Below are 26,998 nucleotides of genomic sequence, written 5' to 3'. Positions count from 1 at the left end.
AGACCAGAAACATTACTTTTAGATAAAGGGATATCGATAATTACTTTCCAAACATAAAAGAAGAACATATGGGATCCATCATGGTTCCTCATGGGAATGTGGGTAAAAAAAAATGTTTTAATAAAATTGTTTTTTTTTGTTCAATACGAGTTCCCAATACAGAGAGAGTTTGTGTATATTAGTATTTAAACTACACTTTATCTGAAGTACGTCGCCCCAGTCAAAGCTTTTGTTCAATGAAATGAATTTGAAACGCTATTAGTCATCATTCATCGAAAGGCCTCGTTTAATTGGAAATAACCATGCAATTAAAATTATAATTAGTTTTAACACATCTTTATCAACTATAGAATCGCATTTCTTTAGACATTATAAAACTTCCTTTGTTTATGATTGTTACAATTGTTACATATATTTTATAAATACATCTAAAATATACCTCTTCTATACATTTATAAAGTGTATCAAAAATGCTAACTTGGAGTCCACTTTACTGAATACTCTTCAAAAACAAATTAGTGATGCTCTGAATTACGTTTAAATTATCAAATGCTTCAGTGGCTGACTACCTCTAAACATCGAGTCTAGCACTTTCTTCCTACGTTAAGTAGATTCATTTACTTTAAACATACCTTCATTCCCTGTAGACCATTCACTACAGTATATGACGATTTATTATCAGGGCTTTCGGGATCATGGAATCTTCCCGCGTTATGTTACAGTCGTCTATCTCCTTGTTTTCCACAGTGAATGTATATAAACTGTCATGAGAATAAAAGAAGTGATAAGTACCTCGAGTACAAATTCTCATTATAATGAATGAGATATGCAGTGCATAAACATCAAATAGAAGGTGAACAGATCGAACCTTTCTTAAATAAATATGTTGTGTGCGTGGGGAAAGGAGGTATACGAGTACAACAAAGAAACTGTTTAATTTTACTATAAATAGCTTAAAACTAATAATAGTACGCACATAACGTGTACTTTTCAAGCAGTTAAAACTTAAATCAGTGACGTCAGTATTTGTGAGGAATATACGCCATCCGTGCTTTGATACAAAAGACACTGCAGTGAATTTAGTCCTAGGAATATTGTACCGTAAATTGGGTTCAATCTTTGAAAAACTACAAGTTACCATAAAATCACTTATACTTTCTTAATAGTTTAAATATTAGCTAAGCATAAAAAACACCATAATAGTTCTAGAACATTCTCCTAAAGCTATTTTTTTTTACGCCACAACAAGTGTTGCTTGATGAATTAACATTTAAAATACTTTATCGCTAAGATCAAACTGAACTAACTGTTTTAACGTCAGAGGAACTTAAGAAACGACAATCTGTATAAGTCGTCAGCTAAATATTAAAAGTAAGATAAATGACTCTAAATTTGATTCATCGGTTTTTAAATATACGTATCTGTTGCTTTGATGCAACGGTCAATATCTTAGCAATGTGTTTAAAACAGTATATTTTACTACAAGCATGTCAAGTGATAGTAAAAGGAAATTTTTAAGCCAGATCTAAAATTTAATATGGGCTACTCATCCATACGTTAGTGTATTATACGTTGTCAATTCAGTTTTGATGGCACAGTGAAACAGACCAACTGAGCGCTGAGTGTTAATAATTACATTAAACTTAAGTAGACTAATGAGAGGTGACATAGCTTGAAGTTACTGTTTGCAATCGATCAACGTTGGAGCTTTGCTATGTAATGCTAGCTACTAACATGGGAATCTCCAGGCAAAATTATATTTCAGAAATTACAAAGTTCAAACTATTCCGTTGTAATTTAAACATGTAATTTATCAGTTTCTCAACTAACACTCTTAACCAGCTTAATATTGTAATTCCAATATTATTGCAATGTTATTATTTTATGAAATAAAGGATAACGTGGTAAATTATAGAAAAACTAAATAACTTATTTGTATAAAAAGATGGACGAGAGTAGTGCATGTACGTTCTTTGATATATGCTTTTAGGAAAACAAGTGGACGAGAACAGCGCACTTTTCCATTCACATGCTTTCAGGTAAACAAGTAGGCATAAAAAAAACAACATTCATTTAGTTGAAGAGATAGACAGCAGCAGTACCCTTATCCAACTGCACGCTCTTAACTAAAAGTGGTTGAAAATAGAGTCCTCTTCTGTTAACACAACTTCAGCCATGTAGATTAGCTATAACTATAACAACTTTTATAGATGCACACTTTCAGTAAAACAGATGGACGAGAAAAGAGCAGACTTTTTTTGTTTAAACTTCTGGACAGACAAGTGAATTACACTACTGTACTTCTCTTGGTGCATGATTTTATTTAAATATATAAAAATATAAACATTTCTTTTCACACATGGGCCGAGCGTGGATTAATGGTTAGCCAACCAGCGTGCTAACTTCTGCTCATCTTCTGGTGCCACAAAAACACACTCCAAACTTTAGGTTCATGGATGCATTAGAAGAGAGACAATCAAATCCTATTTGATTAAGGGAACCCAAGGGTTAGCTGTGGCTGGTAACGACTAGCTGCTTTCCATCTAGTTTCTACCATTTAAGATTAGAATCGGGCTGCTCAGAAGCCAGTGTAATTTTGCGTGAATTTTCGAAACAAACACGTAGCAATCTATTTATACGATTTTAGTCCTATTAGTGAGCGACAGTTATGCACTTTTGTAGATATTTACTTTACCAAGGCTTTCCTTTGGGTTTTCAATGTAGCCAGTTTTACGCCACACGGCCAACGTATTAATTTTAGATAATTTCAACAGCTAAGCAAACATGAACATATGTTTATTAATTTCCTTTCTCAAGCAATGAGTACTCGTTACCGCTAACTTATACAATTTAGAAGTCTGGAAGACCAACGCTAATGTTAGTACACTTAAGTATCCAAAAGAAAGAGCGGAAATTACTATCTCATCATGGACGGTGCCAATATTATGATGTACACGTGCACTTGTCCATAGATGATTCTTTCAGAAATAAATTTATAACATGCAGGACTCTATACGATGCATTGTAAACTGATGTAAACATGAATCATGCTTGTGGCCATAATTTATTAAATGAAAAGAAAACACTTATATCTCACTAACATCAATTGTATCCATCATTTAAAATTCTCACAAATTTTATTAATCATTAGAAGGTAACACCGAAAGGGTATATAAAAGTAATGTTTGGGATGATTGTTCAGGCTGCTTAGCTTGAAGTTTTATCAAACAAAAATAATCTAAAAAAGCACAAGAACATCTACTAAAAATGCACCTTCTTTCAGTTTATGTAGTAAATTTTATGCAAATACGTTGCTGAAATAATTTGATGTCACTCAGCAATAATGTGTACGAGGATTTTAAAAATTATAAATAGCGTTTTGATGGTATTCGTGGATTATTCTTATTTATAATTACGGTTTTTAAATGCACATCATCGAAAAGTCTTTCATAATACTTTATTGGTATGTTGCGAGAGAAAATCTATTTCCATAAAATCAAGACTGCTGAATATATGCCATTAAAAAACCTACTTGTTTAAATGGAAAAGCTTCAGTAATTTCCACGCAAACTTCTCAAAGGAAAAGTAATTTAAAACGGAAATGTAACGGCTGTTTTTAAAATTTGTGATGACGAGAAAAACTACTTTAAGGGAAAAATATATGTAAAAACGGCTGGTATTGGTTGTTTCAAATTAAGCTACACAATTAACTATCTGTGCTCTGCCCACCACAGGTATCGAAACACGGTTTTTAGCGTTGTAAGTCCGCAGACATACCGCTGAGCCACAGGGATTAGGTATGGGTGGAGAATTTTTTTTTATGTAGAGGAGCGAACGACTTTCGACTTTCTTCGGTCATCGTCAGGTTCACAATGACCGATGACCAAAGAAGGTCGAAACGTTGTTCGCTCCTCTACATACAAATTTTCAATCTATACCAGTCGTTTTTCCACATATGTTTTTATAATTGTTAGTCTATTATCAATACTCTGGGGAACAAGTTCTAAAAATCCAAATCTGTACTTTGGCTTATAGTGAAATTTGTTATCTGTGAACATAACTAATCTGTAAAGTGAGTTTATGTTTTCCAAAGCAAAAGCTCAATTATGACTCTACAGTGAAGTTGCAAAGACAGCATGGACAAACAAGTGACCAATAATTAGTGACTGCTGTGTGAAAGTAAACTATTCTATATCATGTTTTAGCGATAAATACTAATAACATTATATATTTTCTTGTTACTCTCAAGCAGAGAATAACAAGAAAATATATAATGTTATTATGCATCAAAAAGGACAAAAACAAACAAACAAATTTAAAAGAAACCCTCAACAATAAATTACAATTGGACATTGTTATGCTATATTTGAAGTAATTAATTATTATTTCCTGAGAACTTTCTCACCCAGAATGATGAGTGTAGAAAAGACACAATTTGTTTTGTTTGGGATTTGAACAAAAACTTCTTAAGCGTCTTGCAGAGCAAAGACACCTTGCGACAATCTTAAGTGTGTTATCTGCAATCAGTGCAAACAGGGAAAATTCCCCTCAGAGAAAAATAATAGCTTTATATTTAAACCAGATTACTTTGCAGGGACATTTACACAATGAGCGTCTTGGTCACGCGAAGCACGCAACTTTTATATAACATGGACTCTGCACGAATCCCACGAGCTCTCTAAGCGCTCAGTCGTCCGTGTGTTTATCGCTGTTCAAATGGGATACAAGCTCCACCCTCAGCCTGGGGACAAGGAATTAGGCTTTCTTAGATTATCATACAAACCGTCATAAAGCATGGTATTAATCCACACCATTCTAGAAAGCCTATCCACCTATGACCTATAGAAACTTCTTTATTGGCGGATTCACAAAGAACGTCGATAAAGTAAGTAAAAATAAAACTTAACACCTTTTCTATAATTTATCAAAATGTTCCTCGATGATCTGGGGAAACGCCTTTGGCATTGGGTTATGGTCAAAAAGCTTTACTATGTGAAAATGGTAGTTTTTTTTTATGATTGTTCAAAACAAAAGGAATCTAATTTGACAAATATTACACATTTATAGGAAACAAATGGGATAGAGGAAGGAAAAGAGGGATTTTGATTTTGTTGAATTGTTAAGTTTAACCAATAAAGTGTAATTATCGTTAATTAAGTGTATTAAAATAATAGTATGTTTTAACTATAATAGTATTGTACAACAGAATAATTTATTTTAATAAAAAAATATGGCCACCGACTTGAAATCATACACCCAGTTGATTATAAGAGACGAAGATTGATTAGAACAAATAACAACTATCACTAAACTGAAGTTATGTATTTTTAGACAGCATTCTGCGTTTTGATTAAAAATCACGATTGATACCTCGTCATTTCAACATTTGGGCATTAAATACATTTGTTTTTAGATTATGTACAATCACAAAGTGATTCCTTCCAACCCGGTACTATTATTGATCACGTTTCTCTACTTTTAAGATTATTAAAAGTGCATATCTTAGGTTATTTCAGTTTCTTTAAGCCATATAACCGCTTGGTGCTAAACGATTAAGACAAAAATAACAATGGCCGGCTTTGATAAAGTTTAACTTAAAAACGTTCCTTCAGTTCACTGAAAAAAATAACAACAACAAAAGAAACCTGTTTCCGTCGTTTCACTAGAAATGAAAATAACAGACTTAAGCGTCCATTTTTTTGGGAGTGAAGAACCATCCACTTTACAGCTGGGATGGGTAAAATTAGAGAAAGACTGGCTACATCTAAATACTAATTTATTGAACTCCAATCACATTTGGCCAAAATATAAGTCAAAAAGCGGTCAAACAGTTCTTTCTCTCTTCATTTACTTTGTTTAAAACAAACAATAATCACATTAAAGAAGAATTAATGACCCTTCATCAAAAACAGGAAGCAAAGGTAATTAAACTTGGTTAATGTGTTTTACTGTTTTCTATTCATTTGATTAGTACAGATGCAAAACATTTTAAGTTGATCTACAAATTTACTGTTTAAGACAGTTTCTATTCTTGAATGGACCTACGTTGTTTCAAGGTAAAGCAGAAACTCCTTTCGAAAGGACAACTGCAATTTTTATTTCAAGTATTTACTTTTGAGGCTTATTTTAGCAATTAAAGCGATTATAGGTGAGTTGCTGTAGTAATGATTTCTTGAATATTTACACAAAATATCTTATGCTAGAGTCAAATACATTTTTATTGAATGTGGATAAACTTGGCTGTTTTGATTGTTAGAGTATTGTTTTAATTTATAAAACTTGCCTGTTTTGATCGTTAGAGTATTGTTTTAATTTATAAAACTTGCCTGTTTTGATTGTTAGAGTATTGTTTTAATTTATAAAACTTGCCTGTTTTGATTGTTAGAGTATTGTTTTAATTTATAAAACTTACCTGTTTTGATTGTTAGAGTATTGTTTTAATTCATAAAACTTGCCTGTTTTGATTGTTAGAGTATTGTTTTAATTTATGAAAAACCAAAACGGTTCTGATCATTTTATCTTTGCTTTAAATCAGATTTATCACAGAAATCATATTATGTATAAAATGTACATTTAAATGATTACAGATACATTAGGTAGTTCAAAAACCGTTACTGTACATTCCTTTTTAGGCGAATTTACCTTCAGTCCGTCGAAAGTTTCTTTCGAAATTGGAATTTATAACATAAACCACACTTTACACGCACTTGGGCTAATCGTCAGACACCACTGTGATTCAGGCATAGCGACCTCTAATCTGAAGAAAGGTATCTAGTAAGCAATACTCAACGCCCTTGTGTTTTTCTTCAACCGAATAACGAGATTGACTCCCATTTTTACAAAATACCTACTGAAAGTGTATCATGTTTCAAACTCTCAAACCTTTAATCTATAGTTCGAAATGCCAACCATTTGACCATATTCAACCTGTTTTAGAATTCGCTAGTGAAAAGCAACCCACTGTCACGTTTCTAAATGAAGAAGTCTCTTATGTTTATCCCCCCCCCAAATGGAACAGCGGTACTACATTTAGCCTCTGTTTTACAATTGTAATTCAAACAAATGATGTTTCATTACATAGTAGCATGTTTATCTTTTTACTCGGTGTCAAATGATGCGTTATTTTAGTTATTTAAAACCATGTAGCCCTTACACATGTGCTTTATGTTTAATTGCATATGTTACGACTGCATTCAGTTGGTGGAAAGTCGTTATAGAAAAGGAATTTTGAAAACTAGCACATCGCTCTCTACGTATTATAGAAAGAAATTAATGTTATTTCACTTTATTTGGTAATGCTCTTGTTTGTGAGAAGCTCTAGACTTAAATTTTTAATTTGAATTACTGTGCGATTAATGCTTTGATAATAGCTTATTAACATACCCAGAATCACTAGAATTACAATATTACTGGAATATATGTTTTAAGAAAGGCGAGTCCGCGGTTAAAACATAGTTATGTTCGAATCACAAGGGTAAAGTTTCGTTTTAAAAATATCATTCTCAAAGCACTTTGGTTTCCTTGATTAATATTAAATACATAAATTAATTACTGTGTTCGCATTTCAGATAAATGTGGCGTAAAGGCATTTAATGAAACGTGAAACGATTTGACCTAAAATGCTAGATGAACAGCGGATTGACCTCAGCAGTTGGTAACAACAATCCCATACCATCACGAATGTGTGACTTAATCAAATCGGTTTAGTACGTATGACTAAACAAGAGAAGTTTTTCGTAAGCCTAAACAGTATACACTTTGCTGTATTAGATGAGCAAAAATTCCCATAAAAATGCACCTCTTTAGACCTAATTCACAAATACGTGTATGTATGGATGTATGTATATGGTGGTAGAAGTAGAGTAAAAGAGGGTGGAATAAAAGAAAGAAAAATTTTTATAATTATGTTTATTAAATTCAAACTGGAACTTAAAGCAATTTCGCAGATTTCCAGATGCGTTTAGTAGATTTAATAAGATTCTTTCCACAGTTTCATACATCCGTCTATGGCATGAACTAGCGATGACGCACTGAAAGATTCACATCATCATTTTACAACCTTTATATTACTGCTGTTTATACCATTTTACGAGACTTTACAACAGGCACGTAAGAGCTACGACTAGCAATTATAAGAGTAATAAAAGACTTAAACCTAGAAAAAGCGACTATTCTTATTTAAGAACAAGTACCAGTTATTTCTGAGAAGTGAATAACAATCACACCTTATTATCCATACGAGTTATCTTCCGACATTTTCACCGAATCATTAGCAATACTGATAAATAAGTTCGCAGTAAGTTTTATACCTAAGTGACGAATGGAACTGTGCTAAAATCAACTGTAGAACCATTAGGTACTCTGTGAATAAACTGCGATTCTTGAAGAGACGGATTTTTTATTTGAGATCCATTTTTAGTAGGAGCGTGATGTGTGTTTTTTCTTATAGCAAAGCCACATCGGGTTATCTGCTAAGTAAAGTGATAAAATAGATAATTTTCTTCCAATCAGAAGATCACAAAGTTAATGACTTGAGATATCAAGAGGCGGAAATTCGTTTCGTACTGTTCCGCCCCAGTTTAACCCTTGTATGTTAAATACGCAAGTAATCAATACTATATCACACAAAAAGTTATAATTAGTATGATTACAATCAACGTGTATTAAACAGATAGAAAATTGACAATAATGCTTAATTTTTTTACTGTTTCAAATTAGTCGGTAAAAGAAAATTTGTCATTCATCAAGCAATTATAGAGGATGAATATTTTTTATTATAAATGTAATACAACGACCTCTAAATATAGTTTACCATTAATATACTTGATAGTTTGGTATGGTGACTTGCTCTGACATTAATGAAAAAGTATTTTCGTATTAAACGACTAATTAAACTATGTCGGATTGATTGATTGTTTCAAAGTAAGAACAAAGTTACACAGTGGTGTTCTGTGCTTTGCCCACCACGGGTATCGAAATCCCGTTTCTAGAGGTGTGAGTCCGCAAACATACTACTGTGCCACTGGGGGTCAACTGTGTTGGAATGTATAGAATATGATTCTAGTTGGTCCATTGGTTAAGCATGTTAAAATATATATGTTTTTTTATCTCTAATCTTCAGTCATTGATACAAAAGTACTTGGATTTTGGTCATAACAGTAACTTACCAACATATTTCAAGAACAATTAGCGAGAGTGAAAGAAAAATGTAAAATGTTTTTTTTGTTTGCTCATGAAATAAAAATATATATGATTAATTACTTTTGGTTTGTTTGTTTTTTAATTTTGCACAAAGCTACTAGAGGGCTATCTATGCTAGCCGTCTCTAATTTACCAATATAAGACTAGAGGGAAGGCAGATAGTCATCACCACCCACCGCCAACTCTTTGGGTTACTCTTACCAACGAATAGTGGGATTGATTGTCACATTATAACGCCCCATGGCTGAAAGGGCGAGCACGTTTGGTGCTACGAGGATTCGAACCCGCGATCTTCAGATTACGAGTCGAACGCCTTAACCCATCTAGCCATGCCGGGCCTTTACTTTTGGTAAGGTTATGTGAAAAAAAAGTGAAAACTACATATTTCCTTCCTGCAATTTTTTATGAGGGTTTGAGCTTGACTAAGTTGTTTTTGTATGAGGTTTCGGGTTCGAGGCGTGGTACTTCAAAATATACTTTCCATTTTCAGCATTAAGAGCGGTATAAGAATAGACGTCAATATTATTCTTCGATTACGAGTATACGCTTCAGGTGCTGGTCGTTACAGGCCGATTGCTTCACCACTGACCTACATTTCGTAATGGAATAGTTGTGTCTGGCTAACAGAGATATCTAACTGATGTTTTAGTCCATTATGAACAAACAAACCAATCTGGCGAAATGCCAAAGTTCAATCAGATAAACAGTTATCCAAATAATATTACAATGAAAATACTAGAATCGTATCCGAATAACTTATTTTTACAATCCTGTACTGGTTATTTTGTATATTACAATATTTTTTGTTTAATTAATGCAGAGAAAGGAACCAAAATAGATTTACATTGTGATTTCAACTTTTGGTATAGGATTACGCCCATGCTTATAGGGTATAATTGTGATGAATACATAGGAACATCCTGTATAAGTAGTTTATTTCGTGTTAGATTTAGTGTATACTTATTATTTCTTTATGAAAGATGTACTAGCAGATTACAGTTCTGTTGCTAGTAATTCATGGTTTGTTCTAACGTTAACAGAATACATTTATGATCAGAGAGAAAGCAGTTATCGCTCATAAGACTACCTCCTTGTTCTTAAGGCTAAAATTAAAAAAAAATCTGTTTCAAAATATAACATTTATTGTACATTTATTTGAGTTCAGGCTTTAACAAACTTTCCTTTTCTGTAATATAAGGTGATAAGTGAATAGATCATACGTTATGTTCAACGATTGAATAATGGGCGAATAACATCAAACATGTTACTGAAACTCCAGACGAATAAGGTTTAAACCCAAACACTTTAAGTTAGAGCCTAGAGTTAAAACATAAGCTCCCATATGTTTCAACACTACCCGAGTAAAGCCCGGCATGGCCAAGCGTGTTAAGGAGTTCGATTCGTTATCCGAAGGTCGTGGGTTCGAATCCCCATCGCACCAAACATGATCTCCCTTTCAACCGTGGGGGCGTTATAGTGTGACGGTCAATCCCATTATTCGTTGGTAAAAGAGTAGCCCAAGGGTTGTCGGTGGGTGGTGATGACTAGCTGCCTTTCTTCTAGTCTTACACTGCTAAATTATGGACGGTTAGCGCAGATAGCCTCGAGTTAGTTTGCGCAAAATTAAAAACAAACAAACTATCTGAGTAAGATACTAAATAGTATTAAAACGAGTACGGCAGGTTTTAGGTTCTAGTTTTAATTTATCGTTTTGAATTTAATTTTGTATGGTACTTCAATAAAACGTTTACAGATTATACGATTTAGCAAGAAAAGTGAAACGTCAAATAAAGGAAAATCAATTAAGAGCAGTTTAGAGTTTTAAAAACCTCTGTTTATTCGTTATATTTTAAAACTATATGTTAACTTTTACGTCATTACTGAAGGGGGTTGAGCTACATAAGTTTACAATTCTCCTTTCTATCTCTCACTTCTGAAGGTACCTTGTTCGATTTTGAATTTTCGCACAAAGCTACACAAGGGTGTCTGCGCACAACCGTCGATAATTGTGAACTGATAGACTGAGGACGCGGCTGTCATTCTATGGTTCAGGTTTCCTTCACGTGGTCGGTATAAAGGCTGAATAACTGTGGAAAGTAACAGTCCGGATAGTATACAGACCCTACTGAGTTCCACCGAAGTACGATACATAATTCAACTGGTCCGCTAAAAAAACACCAAACTTTTGAGAAACACGGACTAGACGAGGGCAGTTAGTCAATATCACCCAACGCCATTTTTTAAGCTACTCTTGTTTGACTGAATAGTAGGATTTGACTGTTAGCCTTATACCTCACATATGATCCTAAATCGTTTTTCCGAACAATGAAGACCAGAACTCAAGTCTGATCACGCTGATTAGTAGGCCACGCCCTTCCACTCGAAACTGTAACAGTATTTTAGTTAACGAAACACGTTGGAACGAGTAACTCTTTTAAATGAAGACTTGAACCTTTACTTTACTCTTATAAACGCACAGATTTAGCAACCAACCTTTTGATTATACGTTTTCTCGAATGTGAATAAACATCGTACACCAAAGTTATAAACTTTAACAGTTTCACTCCCAAAACGCAAAGTGTCGACTTCTCATACTTTAATGTGAAACTTTACCGACAATAAAAAACAAACAAAAACATTATTTCGTGAAAATAATGACTGATTAGCGTGAATATTTGAAAACTGTAACTTACCCCCTCTAAAGGAGATTGCAGCAATACCTCGAAAATATTTTGTTTGACCTTTTTTTTCTTACATTACCTCTGTTTTTTTTTATATTGAGGTAAAACTATAGAAGCACCATTTGATTCTGAACTGACAAACAACAGGGAAGAAAGAAAGTTATTAGTACCCACCACCAACACTTCAGTTATCTTATTCTAACAGTTGGATTTGACTGTCTCTCTTATAATTTATTTAGGTCTTCTTAGTTCAGTGCACATTTTTGCGGCAACGGGACGCGAATAAAGGATTTTCTGATATTCAATCTGAAACGCTAGTCTTTACCCAGCCCTTTGGATATTTACATCACATGTTGTGTACCTGATTCTTGATAATTCTACATTCAGTTCAATGCACTATGGGTAATTGAGGTGTCTGTATTGCTTTGGGTATTCGACATTACTGGGTTATTTTCAATTTCAATTTTTTTTAGTACATGCCTCTTATAACTATTACATAATTGTTTAAATAGTATAATTCATACAGCTTAAAACAGTACATTAAAGTCGTAAGTTTTTGCAAAAATAAAGAAACTCGGTATAGTTTTACACTTAGTGTTATATTTTCAGGTCTGTGTACAACATACAGCTTTGTGAAAACATACATCCAAGCACAATAAAATTAATAATTTTAATAAGTTTGTAATTGTTCTATGATGCTCAACATAGTAATAAAAACACTGCCATACACGTATCCTCACCGAGGGGAATCGAACCCCTGATTTTAGCGTTATAAATCCGGAGACATACCGCTGTACCAGCGGGGGACTACAAAATTAGTTGCACTTCAACAATTGCATACTTACGATTTGTTATTAATTTGGTAACATTCAACATTAGTACATAAGTTTTAAGCATAAAAACAAAGACCAAGAAACATTAAATGTTTCAAATTCTAATAAATAAATTTGGAACCTTGCAAAAAATAAAGATATTTTTATGTTTTGGAAAAATTAAATGACAGGTTTTTTCTTTTTCTGAGTACGTACAAATAAGCTTACTGATATGAGCATGAGGAATGAAAATTATATTTTATCTACTGTCTATGTTAACAAGACGAACATATAAAAATTCTCTTTTATATGCTGTCTGTGTTAATAAGACGAACTAATGAAAAATTCTCTTTTATCTACTGCCTATGTTAATAAGACGAACTAATGAAAAATTCTCTTTTATCTACTGTCTATGTTAATAAGACGAACTAATGAAAAATTCTCTTTTATCTGCTGTCTATGCTAATAAGACGAACTATTGAAAAATTCTCTTTTATCTGCTGTCTATGTTAATAAGACGAACTGATGAAAAATTCTCTTTTATCTACTGTCTATGTTAATAAGACGAACTGATGAAAAAATCTCTTATCTGCTGTCTATGTTAATAAGATTAACTAATGAAAAATTCTCTTTTATCTACTGTCTATGTTAATAAGACGAACTAATGAAAAATTCTCTTTTATCTGCTGTCTATGTTAATAAGACGAACTAATGAAAAATTCTCTTTTATCTACTGTCTATGTTAATAAAACGAACCAATGAACGTCATTTCTTTAATATAATTTTTTCCGAAATATTTCAGGCTTTTATAAAACTATCACCATCATGTTAAAGGGTTTCAACTGCAAATTTTGGGACACTAACACTAACAACACTCTTTCCAATTTACTTTTCAATCACTCATTGCGTTGATTTTATATAATTGTGTACTAAATATTATTACTTGACATCTTCTTAAATGTCCTTAAAACGTTATATTAAAATGTGGTATGGACAAAAAGAAAGTATAAGATAAACCTTTCCCTTACTGTTATGGTCAGGGTTAGGAGCACATAGATGCTGTGGCTGTTTGTGCCATCTTTAAAACTCCTAGTTAACTCATCTATTTTGTTTTTTGTTTTTTTTCGATAGTCACTTACAACCACAATATAAAACTGCGTTTACTGACATGGTAGCTGATAATGGAAACAATCCATCTCATGCGTTTTGAAATATTGATATTTACATTGATAAGACTTACGCATTTCTAAAACTTTGATTATTTATTAATTAAATATTTTTATTTCAAAATTTTAAATTATAATTTCTATAACAAAGTTCCGGCATGATCAGGTGGGTTAAGGCGTTCGACTCGTAATCTAAGGGTCGCGGGTTCGAATCCCGGTCGCACCAAACATGCTCGCCCTTTCAGTCGTGGGGGCGTTATAATGTGACGGTCAATCCAACTATTCGTTGGTAAAAGAGTGGCCCAAGAGTTGACGGTGGGTGGTAATGACTAGCTGCCTTCTCTCTAGTCTTACACTGCTAAATTAGGGACGGCTAGCGCAGATAGCCTTCGAGTAGCTTTGCGCGAAATTCAAAACAAACCAAGCCAATCTATAACGATAATACAATTGTTCAAAAATAACCATATAGTCGGTAGGTATTTCTAACACACATAATAAACAAATAAAAAGTTCACACTGTTACTGATATAAGATATTAACATAATCAGCTTTAAATAAAATGCACTCTTTATTACTTAGAAATATAAGAATCGATTTACGACAGAAATGAAAGATTTTTATGAATAACTAACTATTCATGGTAATGTGGTGCAGTTTCTGCGTTTATCGGAATTCTGAATATTCTAAAGGGATTAATGTGCTTTAAAAGTTTTAAAGTGGATAAAATGAATAAAAGAAGAAACACTTTTTCGTTCTCCTACGTACTAAGCAGAAAAAAAACAACAACAAACATTTGAAACACAAATGCCAAAGATTTAGTAAGCTTCACCAAGCTAGTAAATGTAAAAGTTGGTACGACATGCTGAAAATTTGAATAAATGAAGCAACCTTTATCTATACAATATAGTAATTCGCATATAGATGCGAAGAGATATTGCAGCTAAAAAAAGAATATGAGAATATACTCGGATGGAGGAAGTACGATATTTTATTTAATGCGTTCATAAGGAAAATCTTATTTTGTGCGATTTCAAGAATCTGAATCACCTCATACACTGCAAGTTAATGAGAGTATATATCATTAATTTTTTCTCTTTACTTTTAAGCGATATTGTGCTAAATATTTTCGCAAACTTTATAACGAAAGGTGATAAAGTTAATCCGACTGAATTAATTTATTTAGTTAAGAAGTAATTTTGAGTGAAGAAAATTTCGTCCGCGATTTCCATTTCTGACGTCGAGGACTTGAAACAATACGATGACTCAAAAACAGCAAATAGAGACTTTCGAACGATATAACTCTACACAGGAAGTTAAAATATTATTTACACGGGAAATCATACCAGAGCAGCAACAGAGAAGGAATTAGTTTATAATAAAATTTAACTTAGTCCATTTATTTTACTTCTGTTTCACACAATATTTCACCCGTAAATTTGATTCACAAACAGTGAAATCAATCGAAGTAAGCAATCAAAGACTCAACGAGATGGTTTGTTCAAAATCATATATTTTTGTGAGTGTTACTATCTTATAAAATGGCCTGGCAGAGCCAGATGGTTAAGGCACTCGACTCATAATCTGAGGGTCACGGGTTCGAATCTCCGTCGCACCAAATATGCTGGCCCTTTCAGACGTGGGGGGGTTTTAATGTTACAATCAATCCCACTATTCGTTGGTAAAAGAGTAGACCAAGAGTTGGCGGTGGGTGATGATGAGTGGCTGCCTTCCTTCTAGTCTTACACTGTTACATTATAGACGGCTAGCGCAGATAGTCCTCGTGTAGCTTTGTGCGAAATTCAAAAACAAACGAACAAATATTGTCAAACTTTATACTATCTAATGCCTGGACTGCTCTATTCTTTACATATTGTTGAGAAACTAATTACTCAGAAATATTTATTCACATAATTTGGCAACATACGCTTATTGTAGCGTGACACTAATCAATTTCTACCTTATTAATAAAAGTCAATTTTAGCTTTCACGATAATAACTCATGCAAACTGTGAAGCTTCTATAACTGGAAACAATTTTTGCTCTTAATTATTTGTAGTTTCTAAGTTGCCAAAAGTTGTACATATACAAACATTAAATAAGCTCTCATATGCCAGTTTTGTTTAGTCACTTATTACTGACTGTAATCAGGTTTACAATTTTGTAAACATTAAATTTTAAAACGCTTAAAATTGTATCATATTTAGTTTAGATGGGATTAAGAATTTGTCCTAGAAAGACAGAAATGTTACATTTACTATAAATCGTAAAATCATGTATCTTTTCACGACTGAGTAATTTCAAATGTTAACAACCTTTTCCACTCATGACTTATTATAAATGCCTTGAAAGTTAAAATAACTAACATATTTGATTTAATAATTATTGATTGCCATAGAAGCAGTTTGCCAATTATATTACGTGATAAAAATGCAACAATATTTAAACGATCAAGTCAGAAACATTTGAATATTTTGAACATAAATAAACATCAGTTGGAATGGTGGGTTTATTATGAGGTGTTGTTTAGTTATAAAACGAATATTATGAAGAAATTCCTACTGAAAAACGACAAACAGGGTTAGCTTAAAAGATTGTGCTAGCGAATCTTACATTTCACTTACTATATATGATTGCTTATTTCATCAGTAATTCGAATTTTTATCCTGAGTTGTTAAACATACACGTATACTACTTCAAAAGAGAGTAAATTTTATAGCAATTATCAGTCAATAACATTTGATTGAAATGAGTTTTCCTTAGTATTTATTAACTGCGGATTTGTTTATTTGTTTTGAATTTCGCGCAACTCTGCTAGAGGGCTATCTGCGATTTAGCAGTGTAAGACTAGTGGGAAGACAGCTAGTAATCACCACCCACCGCCAACTCTTAGGCTAGCATTTTACCAACGAATAGCGGGACTGACTGTCACATTATAACGCCTCCATGGCTGAAAGGGCGAACAGGTTTGATGCGACGGGGATTCGAACCCGTGACCCTCAGCTTACGAGTCGAGTGCCATAACCATCTTGCCAACTGTGGATTTAATAAGCATTTCTGAAATAAAGTAAATATTTTTAAATATCTAATTGTATTAATTAGCTAGTTTTGATTTTAATGTATACGCGTAGGGTTTCTTAAATTTGAATTTTATTTCTGCTTATTACTTAAAACTAACTAACATTTAAGACAAAATGTCCTCAAAAGTTTAATTTAAAGTATTGTTACAATTCGGAGAAAACACACGATCTAATTAAATAAACTAAACATATGCTAAAATATAATTTACCTCAGCTGAATTACGTAGCTCAGTACGTAGCTGCAGTCTTGTAATATTTATTATGAGAATATTGCTGAATATACTAGGTAATAATAAACTACAAAATGCTATAAGCGAAAAACGGCATTTTTATGGATGTTTTAATAGTACAAACTAATAGTATGCGTGAGTTAGAGAAATAATGTCTTCCAATCTAATCGTTATACTTGATTAGAGAAAATTGCAGATGTAATGCATGCTCACATTTCTTTACAAAATGCGTAAAATATAACGAACATAATTGTATCATAGGTTATTTGACAATACCGAGTTCTACACAAGTGTATAATAAAAATTTTAACAATGAACAAAAATTATGGAAAGCATAAAGTTAACGAAGTTAGACTTGAAACAAAAAATTTCGTTTTATTTTCTTTTTTCAAATCACTGTACTTTTTCTCTACATATACAAAACACTATAGATAGAAAAAAAACACCCCATTAGGGTTACGCTATTCTAATCAATTTAAAATAAAACTTAGGTTCTTTCATTCTGAGATAATAAATGTTTGTTCCTGTGAGGATTATTATCCGTTAATGAAAGCAATCTGCATCAAAGAAAGAACATAAATAATGATAATAAACTAGATATATATAGGAAAGTAAATTATTACTTTTCAGGATAATTTTTGTTGCTCTAAAAATTTTGTTTCATTGCGATATTCGTGTGAAAGTTTCCATAGTTAACATACTTTTTTTTTTTTTTACGTGTATACATAAAACGGTTATCTTTATATTGGTAACGTTCAAAGCTCGAACATTAGATTTAATTTTACGACACACTCGCAAAAAAACCTATTTAAACTGTAAGAATATGATATATTTCTTTACTTCGTCTACTTAAAATAATTAAATTGGTGCAGCGAGAGCTTTAAGAAGTACATTTTTTCTTTTCTTTTGTATGAATAAGCAGAAGGCTATAATATAGAACTCTACATAATGAAACATTTTTTTTACTGTTTTCATATTCTTTGCTCAATACTTTTACAATCTTATTAATATAAAAAAATGAAAATTTTTACTTACATAACTTGAAATTTCCGATACATTAGACAGCCGTTAAAGTACTGTAATTACAGTTAGTTGAAACTTTCTTCAACACAGTTAAAAGTAAAAAAAATTAAACTTATTATGTTACACTTCTAAACCGTTACACATAAGTACTTTCACCTGCAATGTTAAAAGTGATTTATTTTTTCGGAATCGTATAAAATAGGTTCTATCACTGTACTCAGCTTTTAATTTCGAATATACATAATTTCGAGTCAGTTATTTCTTTCGTTAAGCCTTTTACGACTAAAAAGTATTTACAAAGATAATATTTCAATCATATACATAAGCTTACATCAATAAGCATTGACCAGTAAGTGTGATAAGGCATTATGAAATAATATTTTTTACTTGTTTCCGATACTTTTCTGACATCATAAATTGCTTTTTAAGAAAGAAAAGAAACATACAATAGTTGTACAAAATCGTTGAACATAATTTTAGAATAAATAATAAATGAAACGTTGTAAATATTTATATTATTTATTGCTCTTTAATAAACAGACTTTAGTAATGAGGTATAAGAACTGATCTAACTGTAAACAAAATATGTTAATAAAATGGTACAGTTTGTTTGTAATTGAGCACAAAGCTATACATTGAACACTATGTGCTCTTCTCACCACGAGTATCAAAAACCAGGTTTCTATATTTGTAAGTCCAAGAAAAATTGTACAGTGTCGTATAATTTGATATTTATGTAGTTTTTTGAAGCTTGCAGCCTGAAAAAAGAATTATAAGTCAGTTATAAACGAGGAAAATAGGTGATTTAACTTCCCATAATATGCAATGTATTGATTTTCACGTTTTAGTAAGGAAGGGGGGCAAATGGGAACAAACATAAAAAGCTCATTTTGCTTTATTTTTAGCAGCCCTTGGAATTTATTGAACGTTTTTAGTTTGTCATAATAGATAAAGTTATATTGAATCCATCGTTTTCTTAAACCATAACTCTTTCGATCTTAATATACTCTACAAAATAAAGTTGAGTTTCGGGATGTAGACACACACGTTTGTACTGTAATCACCATAGATGTTTCAATATGCATACAAATACAACAAATCTATTGTGTATCAATTAATAACAAAAGGGAACCATCAATATTCTCGGCACTTGCAATTTTGTTAGGCAGGATTAAATTACATTAATCTATGAGACCTTAGGCGTGGTGAAATACATCAATCGAAAGGGTTTGACTTCCGAGTCCAAAACTATAATTAGATCTCAAAACGGTCAGGAGATGACGGAGCTATGAGTGAAAGTTCCTTCTTGAAAAACTTGGAGCCATTCTGTGAGCCGTTGGTATCCCGCGACCAAATTTTGGGAATAAACACCATATAACTAGCCATATACGAAACAAAATTGTTACATGTGCAGCATATGTAGGAACGTAGCCCAAGGTTAATGTCAATATTCTAGGATATGTAAATTATATCTACTCTGTTGTCATTTTTCATCGTTGAAACCATAGCAACACGAAGACGTGAGATAAATTTCATTATTCTTGTAGAAATTGATTAAAAATTTAATTATGTTTGCTGACAAATTTAAATTGATTGATTGTTTGGAATTAAACACAAAGCTACACAACGGTATCTACACCTGGTATCTAGCGGTCTGAATCCACAGACATACCACTGTACCACTGGCGGGGGGAAACACAAATTTACATATGGCTACCAGTCTGAGTTCGAAATTACAACCCCGAGCTTGTCATGGTACAAGTTTTCGTCCGTAATGAGACATAATCGGGCCCGGCATGGCCAAGCGTGTTAAAGCATTCAACTCGTAATCCGAGGTTCGCGGGTTCGAATCCCGGTGGCACCAAACATGCTCTCCCTTTCAGCCGTGGGGGCGTTATAATGTTACGGTCAATCCCACTATTCGTTAGTAAAAGAGTAACCCAAGAGTTGGCGGTGGGTGGTAATGACTAGCTGCCTTCCCTCTAGTCTTACACTGCTAAATTAGGAAAGGTTAGCGCAGATAGCCCTCGAGTAGCTTTGCGCAAAATTCAAAACAAAGAAACGAGACATAATGCAGACCTAGCTGGGAAACTGAAGGAACTAAACCACTTTTTTCTCAAAAAACATGATACAATTGAGGGTGTAGGTAAAACGAAAAACGCATCAAAGCAAATTTTGATAGCTAACGCCATAAATTTACGTTTTAACCATAAACGAGATACTGTTTGAAACTGAAGCTATCAACTGGTCGTGGCTCTTTTGCTATCATGCTAACATTGTTTGATGAGCAACACGTTTTTCCCTTAACAATATTGGAAAACTGTGCGCAATAGCCTATAATTCACGATTCAACATGTTTATTCAAATTTTCACCACTGCTTAACTTGATTTTATTTGTAGATAGCAGTGGAATGAATGAGAATTTGACAAGCTTAATCGCTAAGTTGCTATTAGTTTACGTGTATTCCTTTAACTATCGATTTGAGTTAGCGAAGTCTGGCGTGAAAACATATTGTTTATTTGGATTAGATGCTATGATAAAGTGTCCAGTTCACAATTCGCTAGAACTGTGTGTGTAAAATAATGTACTAGTAGATGGGCTCATTCATGCTTACCAGAGTAAGGACATATTTTTCTTGAAACTTAAAAAAAAAAAAAAAAGAGACCTACGCTGTGGTCATGTGAAGACTGACTGGCAACAGTGAATGAAGATAAACACAGCAGTTCGCCGTGTCGAAGTCAGAGCCAAATGCATACGCATTCTGCTAACCATCGATCTCTTAGCCGTTTGTTTGTATTTGTTGCTAAGCGCAAGGCTAAACAATGGACTAATTGTGCTGTGTCTACCGTGAGTATCAGAACCCGAACTTTAGCATGTAATTAATGGACATATCTAAACTCTAACCAATGCTTTGTCTTAAGTATACGTTAGTTTGTATTTTATATCAATAAATAAGCGATCACTTGTGAGGATCCAATATGTGCATTATTTGTTCATTTTCTTCTGTTTTCTGAAAGTTTACTGGTTTAGTGTTTTCTAATGATCTAAACGATTGGTTTGGTTTGAAGTTCGCGTAAAGCTACACGAGGGCTATCTGCGCTAGCTGTCCCTACTTTAGCAGTGTAAGATTAAAGGGAATGCAACTGCTCATCATCACCCATCGGCAACTTTGGGCTTCTGTTTTACCAACGAATAGTGGGATTGGCTGTCACATTATAATGTACCCACGGATGAAAGTGCGAGCATGTTTGGTGTGATAAGAACTCCAGCCCGTGACCCTCGGATTACGAGTCGAGTACCTCAATCACCTGGCCATGCCGGGCCCCAACTGGACGATACAACAGTATTTAATATTAACTTATTATACGAAATAATTCTATTTATTTATGGTTCGCTAGTGGAATGTCTCGATTGATCAGCGATAATGAAGAATTAACTTCTTCATACAAAGTTTCACAACAGGCTATTTGCACATTATATCGTTGTAAGTATATAAAACTTATCGCTGTCTCACCAAGGGAGGACAATGAAAATATTGCTACGAAAATGGAGATAAATGGTTAAAGACTGCATTTTTTGTTTGTATATTTAAGATTTGTTTTGATGATACATCGCAAATAGAAGAGTATAGAAAAAAATTCACATAAATTTGTTTAAAATTTCTTGCAAATCTACAAGAGGGCTACCTGCGCTAACCGTCCCTAATTTGTCAGTATAAGATCAGAGGGAACGCAACTACTCATTACCACCCACCGCCAACTCTTGTGCACTCTTTTACCAACGGATATTAGGATTGACCCTCACTTTATAACGCCCCCAAGATTGAAAAGGCGAACATATTTGGTCTGACGAGGATTCGAACCCATGACCTTCAGATTGCGAATCGAACGACCCAAACCACATGGCCATGTCGGGCCACTATTTCAGAATAGACAAGGAGTTTCGATATTTTGTTTTTTTCTTCTTCTAAGTAAATAAAATAATGTAAATGTGAGTGAGTTTTTATTTTAGTGCTGGAAACGAAATAGTCAATTACATAATTTCATGTTATAATTATAAAGAAATATTAGTGTCAATAAATCTGTTTAGCAATGATTTCGAAATTGATACATAAACACTATTTCTTGATTACTTAATAACAGCGAAAACATATTTTCATTATAGACTGAATATGAGACACAATAGCTATGCATAATTAGGAAATTCAATCAAGTTAACAAAATGTTAAAGAAAGATTATAACACGAAAATCATTGACCCAAAAGACGACACTTGTCCAAGAATAAGTGATTTTTAACTTAGAACTAGAAATCTGAAAACGGGCAATACCCTCAAGATTTTTGCACTGAATTATTTGGCGTGTTAAAGTGAAATAGAATGTTCCTTTTTATTTATGAAAATCTTAAACCATTATCTGTTTGTAGCTTAACTAACTCTCCAGACATCTCAGTGAATCACATAACTTTTAACATGTTGAAAACAAAGACAGTTTAAATTACTGTACATATTGAGTTGCATGGCATGTGGTGTTTAAAGAATAAAAAATATTTGAATTAGAAAATGACCTCTATGCTTTCAGAAGAATGACTTTCCTTCGTCAGTGCTGAATACAATAATAAATTAACGAGATCTTGTGATTGGAGAACCAAACAAAAATGCAGATTGTAAGTTAAATTAAAGCTAGAATTTAAAAACTATAAAGTAAAGAAAAATACAGGGTGTTCGGAAAGTCACTGTGCACTTATATATTTATTACCAGACATGTTTCAATATAGAATACAGGAGGTAAATATGAATGACAATTATAAACAATGTTGAAAGTGACCCCCGTTGGCATCAATACAGGCCTGGATCCTTCTTATTTTGTTTCTGAACACCACTATCAGTTGCTGGCTTGAAATAGACTCAATAAAATATGATTACAAAACTGCACAGTGACTTTCCGAACACCCTGTGGTAACCTGAACGAGGATCAATTAGTACAATATTTTTGATACATAAATACAAAGACGTAGTTAGTCCTATAAAGAAAACATGCTCACACCTCTGATAAGGGTTAGTCAAATGTAAAAGTCACGTTCATCTGAACGTCGTAAAGATAATATTATCTTTTTTTTTCATCATCTGTTTGCCCCATTACGACAGGTCCAGCTTCCTTTAAGTTATAGTTATCGAGTTTTTTTAAAAAATAATTTACCTTTTTTTATCTTACGTGTTTTTCAAATACCGTAAAATAAGAGGCAAAAATATTCCCATGATTCCCTAGAAAACATCAAAATCTCAACCAGCTTATAAAATAAAATCAACTTTTGGTAGAATGTAAGAAACTATTTATTCTTTTTTGTTATATTTGCTACGTATGGAAGGAAAGAATATTGAATGAGCTATCATCTTTCTGGAACGAGACTATCTTGATAATAATAATTGTGGGTCGTTTTAAAAATTTCCATATTTTGGGTATATAGTGTGTGTGTGTGTGTTTTACAGCAAAACCACATTGAGTTATCTGCTGATACCACCGAGGAAGATATAGTTATGAACACCCCCAAAATATTTTACAAATACAGGATTTTTTTAAAATAAAGAACTACTTAACGTCATACATAAATAATCTCTACATGTCTTTATTTCTATTATTTTAAGTTTAGTGAAATTTTTGTTAACATCTACATTAATTTAATATAGAGCAGAGGTACAAATGTAGAGATGTTTTTCCTAAAATTGGAACAAATCTTCGGTATTCTAACGGAAAAAACGAAACGTTTGTTTGATAATATTTTGTATAACAGTAAATATCTGTATACTCTTTTTCAAATTCTATGTTTGTAAGGAAGGAATGCGTTACTGTTTTTAATAGTCATTACACATATACTTTTGGTGTAAAATCTTAACACATTTTATGACGATATTGCTATCATTATTATAAATTATGGAAATGAAAAAAAGAACAAAACACTAATAAGAAAAGGCACGAATCCTGTGTTTTAAAGTAATTTTAATACAAGGAAATGAAATTGTTTTTACTTGTATATAACTTTCTTCGTAAAATTACACACAACGTGAAATACTTCAAGAGTTTCTAAACAAAAACAAATGCACGGTTTAAAAATGTATGCACAAAAGACAAAATAACTAGCTACGAAATTCAGGAAAACGAAATGTGTGTTTTTTGTTAAACACATGGTTACCGTGAGTATCGAAACACGACTTTTTAGCGTTATAAGCCCTCTGACCCGGCATGGCCATGTGTGGTTAAGATGCTCGACTCGTAATCCGAGAGTCGCGGGTTCGAATCTTCGTCACACCAAACGTGCTCGCCCTTTCAACCGTGGGGGCGTTATAATGTAACGGTCAAGCCCACTATTCGTTGGTAAAAGAGTAGCCCAAGAGTTGGCGGTCGGTGGAGATGACTTGCTGCCTTCCCTTTAGTCTTACACTTCTAAATTAGCAACGGATAGCGCAGATAGCCTTCGTGTAGCTTTACGCAAAATTTAAAACAAACCAAATAAGCCCTTTGAATTTAGGTAGAGCCATCGAGGTGGGGGGTAGGAAAATAATTTAGCACAAATCGCATAACAAGTATAATGTATCAAACTTGAGATATTTACATGTGAAATTTAGCAATTGATCCAAAATTAATGTGTAGAAGGATAAAAATACTGAGCACAAGATAAAAGGAAACAATATAATATAAAAAGTCACAGAGATAATAAATAGATAGGAAAGAAGTAGAAGGGACGGACAAAATAAATAAAGTATTAAAAAATAGGAACATTTAACTATTTTTCCGAACATAGGTAAGGCAGCCAAAGAAATCTTGATCTGAAATGTTAATAAAACACATGATTAACACAAGCCCTGTGCTCCACTTCAGCCTGAAATGATTTCCAAGGCTCAGAGAAAATAGCTTCATTAAATTTTCTCTAGATTCGATCCGTCAAACTTTCTATAACACGATCTACAAAATTTTATATTCTAATAAAGCATATTACTGCTCGAAGCCCCGATTGGACCAGACGTGGTATCTTCGCATGGCAAAACCGTAGCGCCAGGAAGTTGACTGTGGTTGAATCGATTACCAAGGAAAAACGTAGTTCACTAGCCATCTTTCCCTTTCTGTGTCGAGAACCCAATTTCCCTCTTTTTTTTTTAAATAACACTACGTGAGACTCCTCTCAAAGTAAGAGTATATAGGAGTGAGGAAAGAAATCAGAATATTTATTTTAACATAGGTGCAAAACATATAAAAGAAAATTAAACGTTTTTAAAGGAAATCATATGTATTAGTCATGTTTCTAATGTTGTAATAAGTATGCTTCTTTATAGTATACAGTAACAAAAGAAACACTTGAAATAAAATGATTATTGAGAATTCATTCTCGAAAGAAAAGTCACATAAGTTAATATAAGATTGTTATTCTTACACCAGAATCAAATACATTCAAGATAATATATGTTTTTTTTTTTTACAAATACTTACCATTAAAGTTATATACTTATAAATATGAACAGGTTCGATAAAAATGTGTTATTTTTAGATGGTTTGTTTCTTATCTCTTTATTCGGGTATACTGTTTATTGTGAAACAGACTTATATACGTTTCTCAAATTTTTGTTTGTTTGTTTTGTTTTTTGGAATTTCGCACAAAGCTACTCGAGGGCTATCTGTGCTAGCCGTCCCTAATTTAGCAGTGTAAGACTAGAGGGAAGGCAGCTAGTCATCACCACCCACCGCCAACTCTTGGGCTAGTCTTTTACCAACGAATAGTGGGATTGACTGTCACATTATACACCCCCACGGCTGGGAGGGCGAGCATGTTTAGCGCGACGGGGCCGCGAACCCGCGACCCTCGGATTACGAGTCGCACGCCCTACGCGCTAGGCCATGCCGGGCCACGTTTCTCAAAAGAAGCACTCAGAAAAAGTTTGTTTGTTTTTAATTTCGCGCAAAGCTACTCAAGGGTTATATGCGCTACCCATCCCGAATTTAGTAGTGTAAGAATAGAGGGAAGGCAGCTTGTCATCACCACCCACCGCCAATTCTGGAGCTACTCTTTTACCAACGAACAATGGGAAAAGAGAAGAATTGTCTGATATTTAATTTGTTAAGTATAGATATTTTAAGATGATATTTTATATGAAAAATATCAAGTTTTAAACATTTCATACGAGCTATGTTGAAGGCTTGAGTAATATGAAAGGTTAAGTAGTTTTTAGTATGTTCTTAAATTTCTTGAATTATGTATGAACTCAACCATATTTATCTTTATTTGAGAAATTTGTGAATGGATGTCTACCACAAACAATAAAGGGTTTGAGGTAATTAAAATACTACAAGTATAGCAAACTGTGAAAAGTCTTGCATAGTACATGAAAGTTTGTTTTTGAATTTTGCGCAAAGATACGTGAGGGCTAACTGTGCTAGCTTTTCCCAATTTAGCAGTATAAGAGTAGAGGAAAGGCAGTTAGTCACCCATCGCCAAGTCTTGGGCTTTTCTTTTACCAACGAGTAGTGAGATTGACCGTCACATTATAATGCTTCCACGGCTGAAAGGGTGAGCATGTTTGGTGTGACGGGAATTCGAACCCCTGACTCAGATTACAAGTCGAGCGCCTTAACCATGCCGGGCCACAATATATGAAAGATTTGGAGCTTATATTATTATATGTTCACACTATAGCCAATCCGAAAGAGATAATACTATGCGATTTTCCACAAGCCATCTTTTTGCAATTAATAGGGTAAAACAAAGCTTCAGATAATTAAAATAGTATTTATCCTTAGTACAGTAGATTAATGATCATTAT

General features: G+C 33.1%; 1 long non-coding RNA gene across 14 annotated transcripts in view; it reads right to left on the bottom strand.

The window, feature by feature from the left end:
* LOC143246369 (uncharacterized) overlaps window positions 1-26,998 on the bottom strand; it is a 372,922-nt gene that overhangs the window by 50,148 nt on the left and 295,776 nt on the right. For all 14 annotated transcript variants that reach the window (XR_013025939.1, XR_013025936.1, XR_013025938.1 and 11 more), the window contains one exon: window positions 633-761. This is a non-coding gene — a long non-coding RNA (uncharacterized LOC143246369). The remainder of the gene's footprint in view (window positions 1-632; window positions 762-26,998) is intronic.

Source organism: Tachypleus tridentatus, chromosome 3, assembly GCF_004210375.1.
Source record: "Tachypleus tridentatus isolate NWPU-2018 chromosome 3, ASM421037v1, whole genome shotgun sequence".
Classification (NCBI taxonomy): Eukaryota; Metazoa; Arthropoda; class Merostomata; order Xiphosura; family Limulidae; genus Tachypleus; species Tachypleus tridentatus.
The sequence above is the reverse complement of the archived record's forward strand: the minus strand, read 5'-3'. Positions and strand labels throughout refer to the sequence as shown.